Below are 15,592 nucleotides of genomic sequence, written 5' to 3' on the forward strand. Positions count from 1 at the left end.
GTGTTCTTCGTATTTACAGCAGAAATATTTAGAGTAGAAATTAGTTTAAGAGATCATATTTCATGGGTTAAATGCTTAGCACTCTATAAAATGAGTCTGATTCGCAGAGATAGTTTCAAGAGGAACAATTCTGTGCATGGAATTAACTGTGGACAAAAATGATAACATTTAGATTGCAACCAGTACTTATGAGCACTGTTCATTGGCTGGAATGAAACTGGCAGTAAAAAAACCCCCTTGGATATCAGCTTGAAAGTTTTAAATTTCAGACCTAATGTACACAAGTTACGCAGTGGATTTCTTTTTCCTTTTCTGTGATTTTTCCCATCTGTTCCATTTCATTAGAATCTCCAGTCCATAGTCAATGTGGATGTTAGGATGAGACTAACGCACATTTAGACTGAAATACTTCAGTGTGCACCAAAATCAAAGTGCTATTTTTTGGTTATCTGCCAGTACAACATGGTGTTGAGCATGAAAGCCAAAAATCTGCAAAACACCTTAGCATCTTGCTCTCAGTGGGGTGCTGAGAACAGTGAAGTGGCTGCTTTATTTGTTGCTTACGTGGAAGGTAAATTATAATGAAAGCCTAGCTCTAAGCTCAGCAGAGCCAACGGGCTTATACCCTGAGCTCTCTATCACGTGCTGCTGTCCTGGGCACAGCACAGAATCTTCTTTTCTTGTTTAGCAGGGAAACACTGTCTACAGATCTTCTGCTTCCACAGAAATGTATTTTGAATCCTTCTAAGTTTCCTTCTTTGTTTGATATCTCCTTCCTACGTCTGGGATGGGGCATCAAATTCACGGGTAACCTTTTGTTTCAAAAGAGTTACGTCATCCTGGACTGCATAGCTGTAGAATCATTATTTTATAAACTTGCCTTTTTGTAAGTATATTTGGAGAAATATGGTCCCATTTAGGAAGCTGGATGCTTTGTTTTTTGTAAGCATGTTTTATATTAAAATTCATTAGCAGATGAACTAGTGATGGGTCAAAACTATGAAGAAAGTAGATAAGCTATGGTTTTGTACACTGCTGGTTTCATTTGATATGTTTTCTATAGCATAAACATGACACGTATGGCATAAATTGCTACAATATTGAATTTCAAGAAAGTTTCTAAAATAAAGATAGTGCAAAACAATCATATGTTCATTGTGGCACTTCACAGTAACAGAAAGAAAAACAAATAGAATGACAGGGAAACATAACTTAGTAAGACCAGATTTCCACTTTCTCGTACTCTCCACCTAATACAGGAGTACCAGGAACTGCTTGTTGTCTGCAGGCAAAGGTGGCAAAATTGAATCTTTGTTTTAAAAAACAAACAGCTGAAATATTGTTATAAAGGAAGCCTTAACAAAGGAGTTGCATTTTTTCCCATGAACTCAATGGGAGCTTTGCCACTGACTTTAAAGAGTAAGGGACTGGGCCTTAGTCTGAATAATATAACACAGTTATTTAATTAGAAGCAGATACCATGAATAAAAGTCCTCATTGGGAAGGGTGTAGCAGTTTTTGCTAGGGATCTACTTATTAAAATTTTCTGTGTCTAGCAGAAGCCATTCCCTTCCAAGGACCAAAAAAACCCTTAGATTTTGGGATATTCTGATAGCGTTGTTAAATAATGTAACTTATTTCAAGTTATTTGGTAATTATGCATTTTATTTCCAAGCTGTCTTGGAAGTCTTTGCAAGGACAAAGATACCCACTTAAATTGAAGACATTTCAGTTTGCATATTTATAAGAGAGTGAAATGATTGCTATTAATATGTACTAGACTGATATTACTAGAAACTAGAGGCCATTTATTAAAGGACTGATAATGTATCAGTGTAAGCTGAGGAGAAAATTTAGACTGTGGACATATCTCTCAGTTCCAAATGTTTACTGGCTGAAGGGACTACTTGGAACTACCCTCTTGCTTTCTTCAACTCTGCAAAGAGACAGGCTTGTGTTAGTTGAAATGAGCAGGTATTTCTTAACCGATTTAGATACCAGGGCTTTGCTAACTCACCTCATTTTGCCCGAGAGCTCAGGGAACAGTCATATGAGCAGCTCATCTGTAAGATTTCGGGTGTAGAAACCTCCACGGTAGGACAGAGAGGAGGAAAGAGAGAGGAGTGCCAAGCAGCTGTGGGTGGCAACCTTTTCAGCAGGCACAGCTGTGGCAGGACAAGTCAGACAGTAACTCCTTGTGTTGGCACACCCATCTTGTTGTAGCTGCACCTTCAACAGTTTTAACTGACATCCCTTTGGAAAGGCTCTAAGGGTCCTGCAAAGAAACCACTTTTCTTCCAGAAGAAAAGCATCTATATGGAGAACTGTGCAATGGAAATGATAATGGTTGTCTATTCCTGTATAGTATCAGGTGCTTCCAAGATGTACTGCAATCAAGGGGAATCACATCATGAGTTTCACTAGCTTTACTCAACCACCACCACTGGTGTTCCTGAAGAGACCATCTCTCTATTTACCTCTTTAAATCCCTGTCTTCTGCCAGAAATTATTGGTCTTTTTTCTCTTATCATTCTCTCGGTAGTACTTTTATTTAAACACACAAGTACAGTTACTTAAGCATCACTTTCAGTGAATTCACTGAAAATTGTGGGCAAACAATGCTTCGGACTTCAAACTTGTTACTTGGTTAGAATAGTGCCCATCACTTCCCGTGAACTTCCACTGGACTGAAATAAATACAGGAAACTTTCTGCTTTGCCTGAACTCTGTCATCACAGAAATCTCTGAACTACTAGAGTTTAACAGATGTGGCTGGAATAGACTGATCAGCATTTTGTTCCACAAATTACATTTTCCTATTTTGCAGAGATCACTTCAAAGACTATCTGCCATAAGCCACTGATTTAATTACAGAAAATGCATATGGAAATAATCTGAAAGGGATAAATAGCTTTTATATATTATCATACATTCACAATGATCTTCCTGCACACTGAAATAATACTTGCAGAATGACAGTATAAGATCGGCTTATAAAATTCTTACAATTAGAAAAAACCCCCATCATTAAGCATGGATGTTTTAAGCAAATTCTAACATAGAATACTATTTAATGTCTAAGATCCTCACAGACGAGCAGCTGTTTGACATCCTTCACTGAAAAAAGCCCAAAGTTTCAGAATTGTTGGCTTTCCAAAAAGCTTGATACCTAGGAAACTAGAATGGTTTCACCTAAATTCTTAGCCTGTGGAATAAGTATGTTATGCTGATCAACATAAAATGAGCCATTTGCAAACTTGGAGGGTTTTGTTACAATAACACATAATAAAATTCCATCACTGGAATGAAACAAAATGTTAGTTTTAAAGTGTTATCTCATGGTATCCATACTGTCAGTCAAAGATAGTCTTTATATGTGTTGTGCACTTTAGGAGTGTCTAGGGGAAGACTCTAGTCACTAAACTGAACTGGAAATCACAACTAGAACACCTTTTCCTTTCAAGTCCCCAAGCCCCTTTGCTAAGTGAATTAGTAGTGTGCCTTTATGTCCAGACTGAATAATCACCTTTTCATGATACTGACATAATATTGATTATCACTAGATGGTGCTCTTATTCATGCTCGCCAAAATCATAGGTAAGTGAATGTAAAGACAGTTACACCTTGGCGAAATTTCGGTTGCTAGCTTTAATGTTTTCTTACTGAAGCTGCTCAGTACCTCCCGGACCAAATAATTCTGAAGTGTAGAATTAATGCCTTCAAGATAAATACGTATATAAACCAAGTCAAGAATAACACAATATCAAATTAATCTAAATAATAATATTAAATCAATCTTCCTTTCACTTCTACTTATTATTCCCTCTATTCAAATAGAATGTAATCATCTTAAGGAGGAGTCCATAAATTTGTACTAGTGTTTGATTTGTGGTTTCATACCACTATAATTAGGACACATTTTTATATTTAAAAAACTAACTAAATAAAAAGGAATATTTCAGAAAGCCCTAAGAAAGAGGCAGTCATAATTCTTTAAAGAGAAAACTGAAAAATACTTCTGCACCTATTTTACACCATATTATGAACATTCAGTAGTAATATTACACGTGACTATTGAATACATGTAGTGAAATAATAACAAAAAAAGAGTAAAAAACCCCATTATATCAAACCTCGGTTTCTTCCAGCCCAATCTGACCACAGGCAGAGCACACAGGGCTGGGAGCCCTGGAGATGTAAGAAGTCTCCCAGGTCCTGTATCAAATTTGAACCAAATTTTGAGCTATATTAAAATGATGATTTTTCTAAGTTCCTCATTATACTGCTTTTCCTTTCTCTACCCCCACTTTCAGTCATGACTTCAGTCTGTAATATTAGCTCTTCTAAAACCAGGTTATTTTACTAATCTTATGAAGAATAGACTCCTACGAAGTACACCAAACCCAAATACAACAATGCATCCTTGAACAGGTAGGGTGTTGGAAATCTGAGTTTTGCAGCTTGAGCCCATTTTTACCCAGATAGTTTTAAATTAACAGATCAGTACAGGTGTGATCCAACTTATTTTTCCGTGACTGCATCTTTATTTGAAAGGCTCTGATTCAGCTCCTAAATGTGTTACATTTTTAAGTAATTTTCCAGATGACCAGGATGTCAACAAAAGATTTCTGATTTCATCGCACAATTTGTGACTACAAACAGCATTTGACTTTAAAATCTCTTGTCACTGTACAAAAGCAAAAAATTTCTCAAACTCTCAGAGTTACAGTTTTATTCCTCTATGTTTACAGGAACAGTGAAAAACAACCCAGTGAATCTAAATGTAGCGAGAGGACCATGAATGCCTCCGTTCTGCACTGGCAAGACCGGTACAAAGGGTATCATAGATAATTAAGCCTGAGGAGACAGTTATCTTTGTGGCCTGTCTTTTTTTTTTGGTGTTACTACATGAACAAATGGAGCACTGAAATGCATGGACTGAAAACAATGGTGCCCAGCCCCGTACCAGCCTTCTGGGTCATTCACTTCTTGTGTGCTTCCAGGCCTGATTTGCATAAGAGGGCTGGAAAAGGTGCAGAGACAGGAAATTAGCACAAATTGATACTGGGCGCTAAGTGACCCAAGTGAAAACTAAAGATTCATTGGCCTGTTGAAATCAGGCTTGAATTCAGGCCTTCTGGATTCTTGCATCATCCAGCTCTGAAGAATTAAACCCTGGCATGGTTCGTCAGTTGCTGGGTCCTGGGATAAAAATAGAGAGGCAGCAATGAGATAATGTTTTAGCACAATCTTAGCTGAAACTGAAAAGGGTGGGAAGGACCCCTTCCTCTGATGAAAAATACTTTCTTTTCAGGTGATCTAGGCAACAGCATGGCAATTGAGCTCACCTAAAACGTGAGCCAAACCAAATCTTTCCCAAAAACATTTTACTGCTCTAGATTCAAACATTTTTTTTAAAGGCCGTAAAATATTCATTGTTCCATGTTTATATGCAGGTGTGTTCCATCAAGAACACAGAACACAATTTATTTCGGTGACTGGATCAATCATGCTGGATGCACACACAGGCACAGTCATAGCTGTAGGAGTTACCTGTTGCCTCAGTCCTCTGCAATGCCTCTTGCTTGTCTCTTATCCAGCTACAAAGCTGCTTCTAACAGGTTTCCACCAGGTCACTGTGAGTAAGCCTTCAAATGAGACTTGTGCTATCTGGCATCAATAGTTTCCAATGAACATAATATTTTTAATGATGCACAGATTGTGGGACTAAGTTTAATATCTGAAGAAGATCTTTGGTCTGCACGTGGTCAAAATACTCTATGAATAGGTTTCTTTGTGATTGCCAGTCCCTTTTATATTGTAGGACTCTTGTATAGCTTTCTCCTTACTGGGAGAGGAAATGATATGCTACAAAGTCCTCCCTGTTGTTATTGTTTTGTAGTATTACGGAAAGCAGTGCTGTCCCTTAGGGTTTCACATAATCTCATGTTATACCTGTATGTCACTTAAAGCAAAACTTACACATTGGCCCAAGTGAGTTTAGTTTCATTTAAATGCTTCCTTGAGCCTTTCTGATTGCTTTCATTTTACATTTGTAAGATACTCTCAGGCCAGATGATATTTACATGTGCTCAGGTTTCATTTTGGCTGTTTCACTCGGCTCCCTGGCCTTGCGCACCTCTAGTTTCTCCGACATTTTAATACAATTAGTCACCATCTAAACCAGTATCTCAAATACGGATCCTGCCACAACTGCACTTGACTGGTCAGAAATACATCTGCATGACTGCTTTGCTTGAACTGAGCACACAGCTAAGGAGTATTTAAGGCAAAATCCTCTCAGCAGCTGGCCCTAACTCCATCCTTCTGCTAACATTGGTTATTGCAAAGCAAGTATGTGTCTGTCAGATCTGCTGAGGTTGTCCTTGTTGAAACACCCCTTCCATCTCTGGACCTCTCATCTTTTTAATGCAAAAAGCTTTGCTGCGCTCCTGCGGTGTCAGTGGTGGATAAACGCCTTCACAGAGTAAAACACCTACGCAACGGGTGTGGAATAGAGGGTGAGGGGCACGGGAGGAAAGGTTGGACTTGGTCTTCTCTTTCTTCTCAGAAATTACAGTAATCTCTGGCATCAAAGTGTCTTCCTTCAGGCACAGAGGATGAGATATATTTTACTTCAATATGCAGATTTCTGGTTTCTTCCACGCAACAAGAAAAGAACTGGAAAGCAACCCCCTCTGATACAGTGACATTAAAATACTCTTGCTGTGTGTTTTCTTTAAATTATTATTAGGCTTAAGTTAATAAGAAAAAGGTAAGTTGCAGGGCAAAACAATAAAGAGAAAAGGAAACTGGACACTGACTCAGGCACTGAATTTAATTTATGAAGGTGCTGACCTGTGACATCTGTTTAAAGACTACACAATCCTTAAAAAGTGTGCTTCCTAGAGAAACTTGAGAAGATACTAGCAGTTCATGTAACAGGACCTTTCCCTCAAAATTGTATAGTAATAGAGGTGTCAGCAAAGTTATAAGTCTTCCGAGGCAATCAGAGTCAGGTTATCTTCCTTTAGGTGAAAAAGAGCACTGTACATTTCTACATTTCTATTCAGTTTCTTAAAATGCCACTCTTGAACTTCAGTTGATTTTTAAATGACTTCTTACAGGACCGATATGCTGAAATTTGTGTCTGACTGTAAAGGTTTCTTAAACAGACAACTATAAACAGTGCCACGAGATAAGCAGTTACACCACCATCAATTTCCAGTGTATATAGTAATGTGAACCACAGGGAAGCATCTGCTCAGGAAAGAAATACACAATTACAGAACTGATCCACATAAATGTCTTTTCAGTTTCTAGATGGCCCTTCACAAGTTCCTCCTAGCCTCTACTCCCTTTATTCAGTGCTTGGCATTTGGAAGAGTGCTCTAGGTCAGGGCTGACTATGCCATTACCACAGGTTTCCTGACACTCCTTCAAACAATCATTCATGAATACCGTGCTGTCATTGTCAGATGTTCCTTCAGATTATTTTTCCTTTCATGAACAACCTCTGAAAGCAACATAATGCATATGAGAGGAGAAGACAGAATGATTTCCATTTCCTCTTATGCTTGTATCTCATGTTTTTAAGCTAGTATTTGACCTTTGTTGGGAGTTGAAGCACTTTCCATAGATCTAAAGTGAAAAACTACATGGAGGATCTGGGTTTTGTAGCTGCCAATGCCTTAATTTCAGCAGTACTTCGAAAAAATGCCTCTTCACTCTGTACAAGATACACTTCTTTTTGTTCTGTAGTAAAAGCAGTGCCCACTCTAAAATCCAAGTCACAAAGATCTGGTGCAGTTTTGGATTTAGACACACTAAGGTTACTTGGAGGTTCCATATGGCCAGAACCATGCAACTGAGTTAAAAGCATCATTTAATACTGAAAAATATGTAGGGTATCTTGTAGCAAAGTTTGAGCAACAATAGCCACACAAAATACAAATGAATGCTGTTGTCCTAAACTAATATAACTAGGGCTGGCAAAAAACTACTACTACTGTGTTGGGGTGAAATGTTCTGATGGCAAGTAAGTATTTTATAGCCACATGTTAATCTTCTTGAACGGGATGAGTTATTAAATTAAATCCTTAAAATGAGTAGCTCTTTTATGTGCGCTTATATTTTCCAGATGTTTGATACATTCAAGATTATCCTGCTCATTTGCATATTCTTGCTTCTTTTGTTGTTATTTTTAGAAAATTCTCTAAAATGTACCATTATTCTAACATCTGAGTAAGGTTTGGAAATCTTTTTTATTTTAGTCCCATAGCATTTTTAATTATCTTTCTTAACCCTTATTGTTATTCTTTATGGTTTTGGAAGAGGAGACAAAAGAACAGAAGCCTATCATGATTTCATGTTCTAACATTTATTCCGATAACATTGTATTGAATAGGCTATACCTCTGTGGCATAACTCTCCAGAAGCTGATAGAGCTACACTAGAAGAACTGTAGCACATTTTCAACAAAGCTCAGGGGGAATACAAAAAGGTTACATGGGAGAATATGACTGTAATTTGGGGTAACACAGCATTCTTCAAAACTATCATACTCTTATAGCAGATTTCAGATCTTTAAGTTTTCAAAATATGAATGTTCGATAGCAGCAAAATCCAGGACTTAAACTAATTAAGCAAGCAGGATTTTGTCTAGGTTTTGTCCCCACTAATTGACTTCAACATTTACATGGAAGTTTAGTGAAATTATAATGCACAGGAACTATGATGTCTTTAAAAAACACAAAGCTTTTTACATTATAAAAATATCTAAGGTACTGATGCTTTCACACTTCAGTGCCTTGTCTTCAGGAAATGCAGATGTACCCATACATCTCCTAGGTGTGACTAGCTCATTGGCAGAGCACAGTTGACTGATAGGCTGCATTTGTGAGCTATGCATCACTTAATGGAATTAGCAACCGCGGTGATATAATAGCATGTTTGTATTAAAATTCTATCTATGCTAAAACTAAAAACTGTGCTTCAAACATAAATAATATCACTTCAAATTGTGTTTTCATTTTTCAAGGCCCTTCCTTCTTGACCAAACCAGAGCACTGCAGACAGCTAATGCTGTGCATTCAGTACGTGGCCGTGTCCCTGCTGAGTCAGCCCCGGAGTAATCCTAGAAAGAAACGTGTATCTGGGGGGAGTTCTGACCACCTGCAGTAATTTCACTTTTTAAAAATCCATTTGCAGGACAGAGACTACTTTTAGTGTTCCAACCAAATTCCAACTTGTGCCTGCGATCTGATTATATTAGTTACTCTGTATCCGTTTCCTCTTTGAAAGTTTTGTTAGGAAAATATTACTTTACCTCCTAGAAGGCACACACAGTGGTGCCCTTGCTGTAGGATTGCTGCATTTCGTGAATGTTTGGGCTGCAGCCTTCTGTGTATATAACTGCATCCTTGACTTAGCCAGCACTTCTTCAAGCTGGCACAGATTTTGGCTAAAGGTCATTAAAGTACTTCAGAATCTATCTGGGATTGCGCTTGGGTTGGTACATAATAATAATAATATTTCAGAGGAAGATAATTAAATAAAGTCATAGAAAATGTATGCCAAAGATCTGCTTGAAACAATACTCCGGTTTCTTATATTAAGAATTGTTAAAAATGGCAGCGTTAAAAAACAACTGGCTCTTTCCCAAGCTATGTGCCATTTGGATTTCCTTAAAAATTCAATCTTTACAGTTTCTGAATAATGCAACCATTGTAATTCAAGGACGCTCCCCTGCTGGTTTGGATTAATTTATTTTAACAACACAGAAGAAGTCTGCTGTAGCTCCTCTGATAATGTAAATCCATGTTACAATGAATTCTATTGTCTCCACCTCTCTAATAAACTGTAGTGTCAGGGATTCAGAGCTAAATGGATGGCAATACAACTTAAAAAATTAATCTCTGCTTTTGCATCTGAATTTAATATCAGGATTTCTTCCCCTTCTACCCTTAGCTAGTTTATAACTCTATTCTTATTTCCCATCTCAGTAGCACATCCAGTGAAATACTTTAATTTGTATGCAGTAACACCCATTTTACACATTACATTTATTGCGAGTCTCATGACGTGCTATTTTCCTTAGAGTACCAGATATTCTTATCTGAGTTACAGCTTTCATTAAAATTAGAATACATTTCTGGATATTCTGGATTGCAAAGTGATCACATCCACAAGAGGAAAAAACCCAAGTAATCTCAAGTTTTTCATGTTTAAATCTTTTTTCATGTGGTACTAGAAAAATTATTATTTACTAGTTGTAGGGCTAATGGAAGAAGCTTGGAAGGACCACAGGCTGAGAACAAAATGCACAGGAAGACACCTAAATAGCTACTATAGTTTCTACAGACAGAAACTGAGTAGATGTACAACATAGCTGCTATTAAAATAACAGTGGTTTTCAGAGGCTACAGAAATTGTCGCAGCAATGTGTGACGTAGATATTTTCCCAAATTCTAAGAACATGTGCATACTCTAGCATTCAAGCATCATGATGAGTTTTGGGAGTCATACAGCACTATGATAGAAAGTGCTGTGTTAGCTTACTTATACAATTACATACTCTTGAACTGTTTTCATTCCATATAAATATTAAATACTTCTTTGTTTAAACTCTTGTATTTAAAATATTAAGTAAAATGAAATAACACAATTTACAAGCTGTTTCTTACAGATTTCTCGTAAACTAGTTGCTTGTTTGACATGTTGCATGTGTAGTTTCAACAGTGACCCTACGTGTGAGTGTACATACAGATGCTTTAGGCTAACATTAAACAATGTTCTATAGCTATGAATGTTTTTGTAATCCAAATAAAGTAGGTAGTGTTTTTATAACTATCAATTCTTGGGTTATGGAGAATGTCTTCAGATAGAAATGGAAAGAGGTTTATCACTACAAACAGGTCTCATTCCCTTAAAAGGAAGTTGTTTCTTTTTTCTTCTGCTTCTTTGGAGAACTGGCTACAAACTGGGAATGGTTATTGTATGAGTCATTTGAGAAGAATAGCTACAGTGTAAAAAGTTCAGAAAGGATTTTAATAAAACCAAACCCAATTATCTTCTGTTCTGGGCACGATAAGGATAGTTTTAAAGAGAAAAATACCAGATTTTTCAGAATGCTGTAAATCAACATAATACTGTACTATTTTAAAGGGAAGAGGGAAAAGGTCAGGAAAGAATAAAACTTTTACCCCTAGTTTCAGTTCTAGAGATAAGACAGAAATCTCCCTTCGTAAACAAACTTTACATTTACTTTATTCTGGTCTGGCCTGGAAGTGAGCTTCTGCACCCACCAGTGCAAATGACTGACTGCCAAAAACACACAACAAACTTGGGAATTGTCACTCACTTAGCTATGCACAGATAACGTGACTTTTCTACAGCACCCCACGTACTTCAGCTACTTCGAAATTCCTCAGAACCCTCACACTGTAATCCAAACTGTTCTTAATAATAAAATTATTTCAAATAAAACAACATTAATGACATAAGCATCTAGGCTGTGGATAGACTGCAGATGCTACAAGTATTATTGTATTATTCCCTGCATTGCTTTCCCCCCAGTGGCTTAAAGGATACAATAGTAAAGTTAGGACAGAAAAAGGCCATTTCCATCTTAAACTTCTGCTGTTGTTTCTGATTCAGCATTTGAAACTTTTGGCACAACATAAGGACCTGAAAGAGGTAGTCTCATACCTTCTAGCTTTTGCTCACTGTGACATTCAAAGGGGAGGCTGACGAGTAAGTAGGAGGCAGTATGCAAGTAATCATCGTAAGAAGGAGGCAGTATGCAAGTAATCATCGTACCCTTTTGTTACAACCCCTGCGTTAGTTTCTACAATTCCGTGTATGAAATCAGGTCTCCAGCATGCCACTTAAAGTTCAGCTTTTCTGTGCACCACAACACTCGAGTATCCTATCTTCATTTACAACAGGGAAAGAAACTGGTGTTACGTCTGACAAAGCTAAGTTTTAATAGGGTTTGTGATTGTTAATATTAGGAATATGCCTAGAAGAAGTGCATGCTAGCCAGTATATGTATTTTCAAGATGCAATAGTGGGTGAGGGATGCTGACTGTTTAGTGAGTGTTCCATGCAAGATATGGAGAAGCAAAATTTTTTTGAGCTCAGCAATGTTTACATACCGTTACTCTACCAAGAGAAGTTTGTACACTGCATCATGAACTATAAGAGTCTGCTATATAATCCTCTCTTTAAATAGCTAAGTGCTTAGAGGTTTTTTATCTAGACCCCAAGTAATAGGGTCAGGATATTCTATTTATTGTGATAGTCAAACACAGTTTGATTAGTTCAAGATTTGCTGAACAGTCTGTAATAGTTTTTGTAAGAATATGGCTTGTCTATTTAAAGTGTGTGAGATTACAAGGGCAACCATGCTAATTGTTGCGTGTGGCTGCCAAAATTCTGTAGAAACCATCTGGAGAGAAACACAGTATACTGAAAAACATTATTTCGCCTTAAAGTTATAGGCCACCCTAAAGGAATAAAACTTTATGGGATAAGTCAGTTGCTTCACATTCAGACACTTCTTACTGTGCAGTCCAAAGACTACTATGCATAAATAATTTACAATTATTCCACCCTAACAAAGACAATCATTTGTCAGTCACAACACAAAGGTGTTAATATTTTTGAAGATTTTTATTTACTTTGTCCTTAGTGCACGTATATTGTAAAGGAATTTGCTGCATTCATCACTTGTAGTCAAGGCATATCCTATTTCTTAAATATCAGATAACTACTACGTGGCTTCATTTTGATGTTACAGTGCATGTGCAATATGGCCCAATTATATAAATCAAAGTTTCCAAAAGTGCTAGTAGAATGGGTTTTTTTTTTTAGTTTCTCATACTTCTAGCACTATGGAACTTTTCCCTGAGCGTTCCTCCTAAGATTGGTTCAACTGAGGCTGAATTTAATAGAAAGCGACCAAGTGATTTCAATGGGAGTTTCACATTCAGAAAACAAAAACAGAACAGTATTTTGGCAAGATTGGAACTCCCACTCCTAGGAAGTTTACAGCAAAATTATGAACATTTTAAATTGTCATGAGACTAACTGCATTTGAATCTTCTTTCTAGTATGTGTAGAACATCCTGTAGTCTTCAAAGCTAAATTTTGAAAGAAAAAATGCTTCAAAGCCCTCTCCACCCCGCTTCCACCTTATTAATGTTTTTTTGCAAACCCAAGAATCTTGCATAACTACAGATGACTCTATGCCTTACAGTATAAGTCAGGCTAAACTGTAAAGGAGGACACGCGCTGCTGATGCTTTATGAGGTACCTTTGATAATGAGAGGTCTACATTTTCAGCCATAATTTACCATTGCGGTAGATTGTGGATAGACAAAATTTTAGAATTTGGATATTTTTAATGAATTTTTAAAAAATATATTTTGTGGATCTCACATTTAAAAAAATGTATGGGTGAAAATGTTGCTGCTACTGCTGTCCCACAGTGGTGTTCAGCATGGGGACCTGCAAGGTTAGTATTTGGGAGGGAAGGGCAAGGGGTCCTGCTGCTGGGAATGGGAGGCCAGGTGGGACAGGAGGCTCCTCCTTGCCTCTCTATTCCTCTGTCTGATAGCAAGTGGAATGACATTGCAAAAGACTGCAAAAGAGTGTCTGTGCTTCCTTTAAAGGCCTGTCCTGCACCTTGTTGCCAGAGAGCTGTGGGAGGGAAAAGGCTGGCAGCACACCAGGAAATAATTCAGTTGAATTCAATTAGAGTGCATCAGTAGAACTAAGTGAATTATTAAAATAAACAGGCTCCCTAAATCAGAAATAATGGGTATGACCACATAAAGCAGAGTCTTCACAGATTTGCTTTACAGTATATTGAGTTCTTCGTGCCGTCTAACTTGAGCTGCTGCATTGCACAGTTGCAAACATGCTCAGAACATGATTATGTTTAGGGGCCCCTCTGACACTGGTCCGTAGCAGACAGTGATGCAGCAAGGCACTAATTTCCTATGGAGACTGAGGAGATGCCGCCTTGGTTTGCGGATGAAAGGAAAACAGAAGGAAGAGCATGAGAGAATAGCACTGTGAGCAAAGCCTTCCTTCCCTCCTCTGCTGATGATGCCTGCTGAACACCTGCAGAGAGGGCAATAATTGCTCTAGAAGAACGACTCCAGATTTTTACAATATCCTGACCAAATCACCGGCCTGGATATAACCCTATTCGAGTAGAAATAACCCAGCAGTCTTCTAATACCTTCAGATACCCTGGATCATTTTTTCTCTAAGAGGTAAATAATAGATTTAATGAGAGAGATTTTCTTATTTAAAAGGAAGCATCCTGAGCATTTCCTGAAGACTGTAGATTTAATTTATTCAGCAGTGATATGGATATTCATCAGCAAGCAAATACCCAATTTTAATTTATAACAGGCATTGCACTACATACTAAAGCCAGAAATTTGGGAAGAAACTGGGTGTAAGTGATAAAGTACTGCTTGTAATTGAGACAGATAGGGCTTTTGAACAATGTACATTTTCCTGCTGCTTAGTCTTCTTTTGACAGTAAATCTTGTAGATAGTTATGTCTGACTGAAAAGTCACAGAGAAAAAAATGTATTGATACATAAGAATAGAAAAGAGAAGCACATATATTGCAAGAGATCATGAGATCATATATTCAGGAGAATAATACAGTGTCCTACAGAGACAACAGAGACACTTACTAGTGTTGAATAAAAAGAACCTTGGTTTTTGGATGGTATTCCAGAATTATGACTCACTGCTTAAAAAGACAAATAATGAAGATAACCCAAGTTAATGAAGAGAACTGAAGGAAACAAACTTCTCAAAAAGGTTTGCGCAGGAAGCAGCACACATTTTGTATGTGGAGAAAAATACACCAAAAAAAGTGTAGTGATAGTCTATAAAAATTTTACCTTGAACTGTTCCAGAATTTGAATATGAGTTCCCTTTCTTTCAAACATTCAAAGTGACAAGTTTTTGCAAAGCAGAGCTCTCAAAGTTTGCAAAAGGCCAATGATTTAGTTAATATTTTTCCCAGTGCAAAGCAAATGACTGACAGAGGTCAAACATACAATTTGAAAGATAAGTCCTATTCCCTAGTCCCTTTCCTGTTGATGTCTCCTCTTAGTGCTCCATTCCACAGGTTTCAGAGTTTTCCTATGTATTATTTATCAGCCTCAGCTTGTAGCAACACAAAACTACACACAGCACCAGCAGAACTCCAACTTGGTGTATTTTGGAGGCCTAAACACTTCAATTTAGAAAAGCAATAAAAACAGTCCTAGGCTCTCAGTATGTATTTCAGTATGCATGAGAACAAAATACAGTAGTTCAAATTCATAAATGTAAACGTGCTCTTAAACAGGTTCCATTCTAAAATGTGAATTCCTAGACAAAGGTTAACATCCTGAGCATTGGGTTTTAAACCAATTATTATGGAAGAAAACCTAACAGCTAATTCTGCTGGAGGAAAATTTCCATACTCACAATTTAAAATGTTCTTTTGCTTGCTTTTTAGCAATCATAAATGGAAACTGAAAATGTTTGCAAGATTCCTCCCCCCCTCCCCCCC

The 15,592-nt window shown here is 37.4% G+C and overlaps 2 protein-coding genes across 4 annotated transcripts in view; one reads left to right on the forward strand and one right to left on the reverse strand.

The window, feature by feature from the left end:
- Positions 1-15,592, reverse strand: part of SEC24D (SEC24 homolog D, COPII component) — a 232,051-nt gene that overhangs the window by 80,609 nt on the left and 135,850 nt on the right. The gene's annotated exons all lie outside the window — the stretch shown is intronic.
- SYNPO2 (synaptopodin 2) overlaps positions 1-15,592 on the forward strand; it is a 98,996-nt gene that overhangs the window by 7,510 nt on the left and 75,894 nt on the right. The window lies entirely within an intron of this gene.

The sequence above is a fragment of the Opisthocomus hoazin genome, chromosome 5, assembly GCF_030867145.1.
Source record: "Opisthocomus hoazin isolate bOpiHoa1 chromosome 5, bOpiHoa1.hap1, whole genome shotgun sequence".
Classification (NCBI taxonomy): Eukaryota; Metazoa; Chordata; class Aves; order Opisthocomiformes; family Opisthocomidae; genus Opisthocomus; species Opisthocomus hoazin.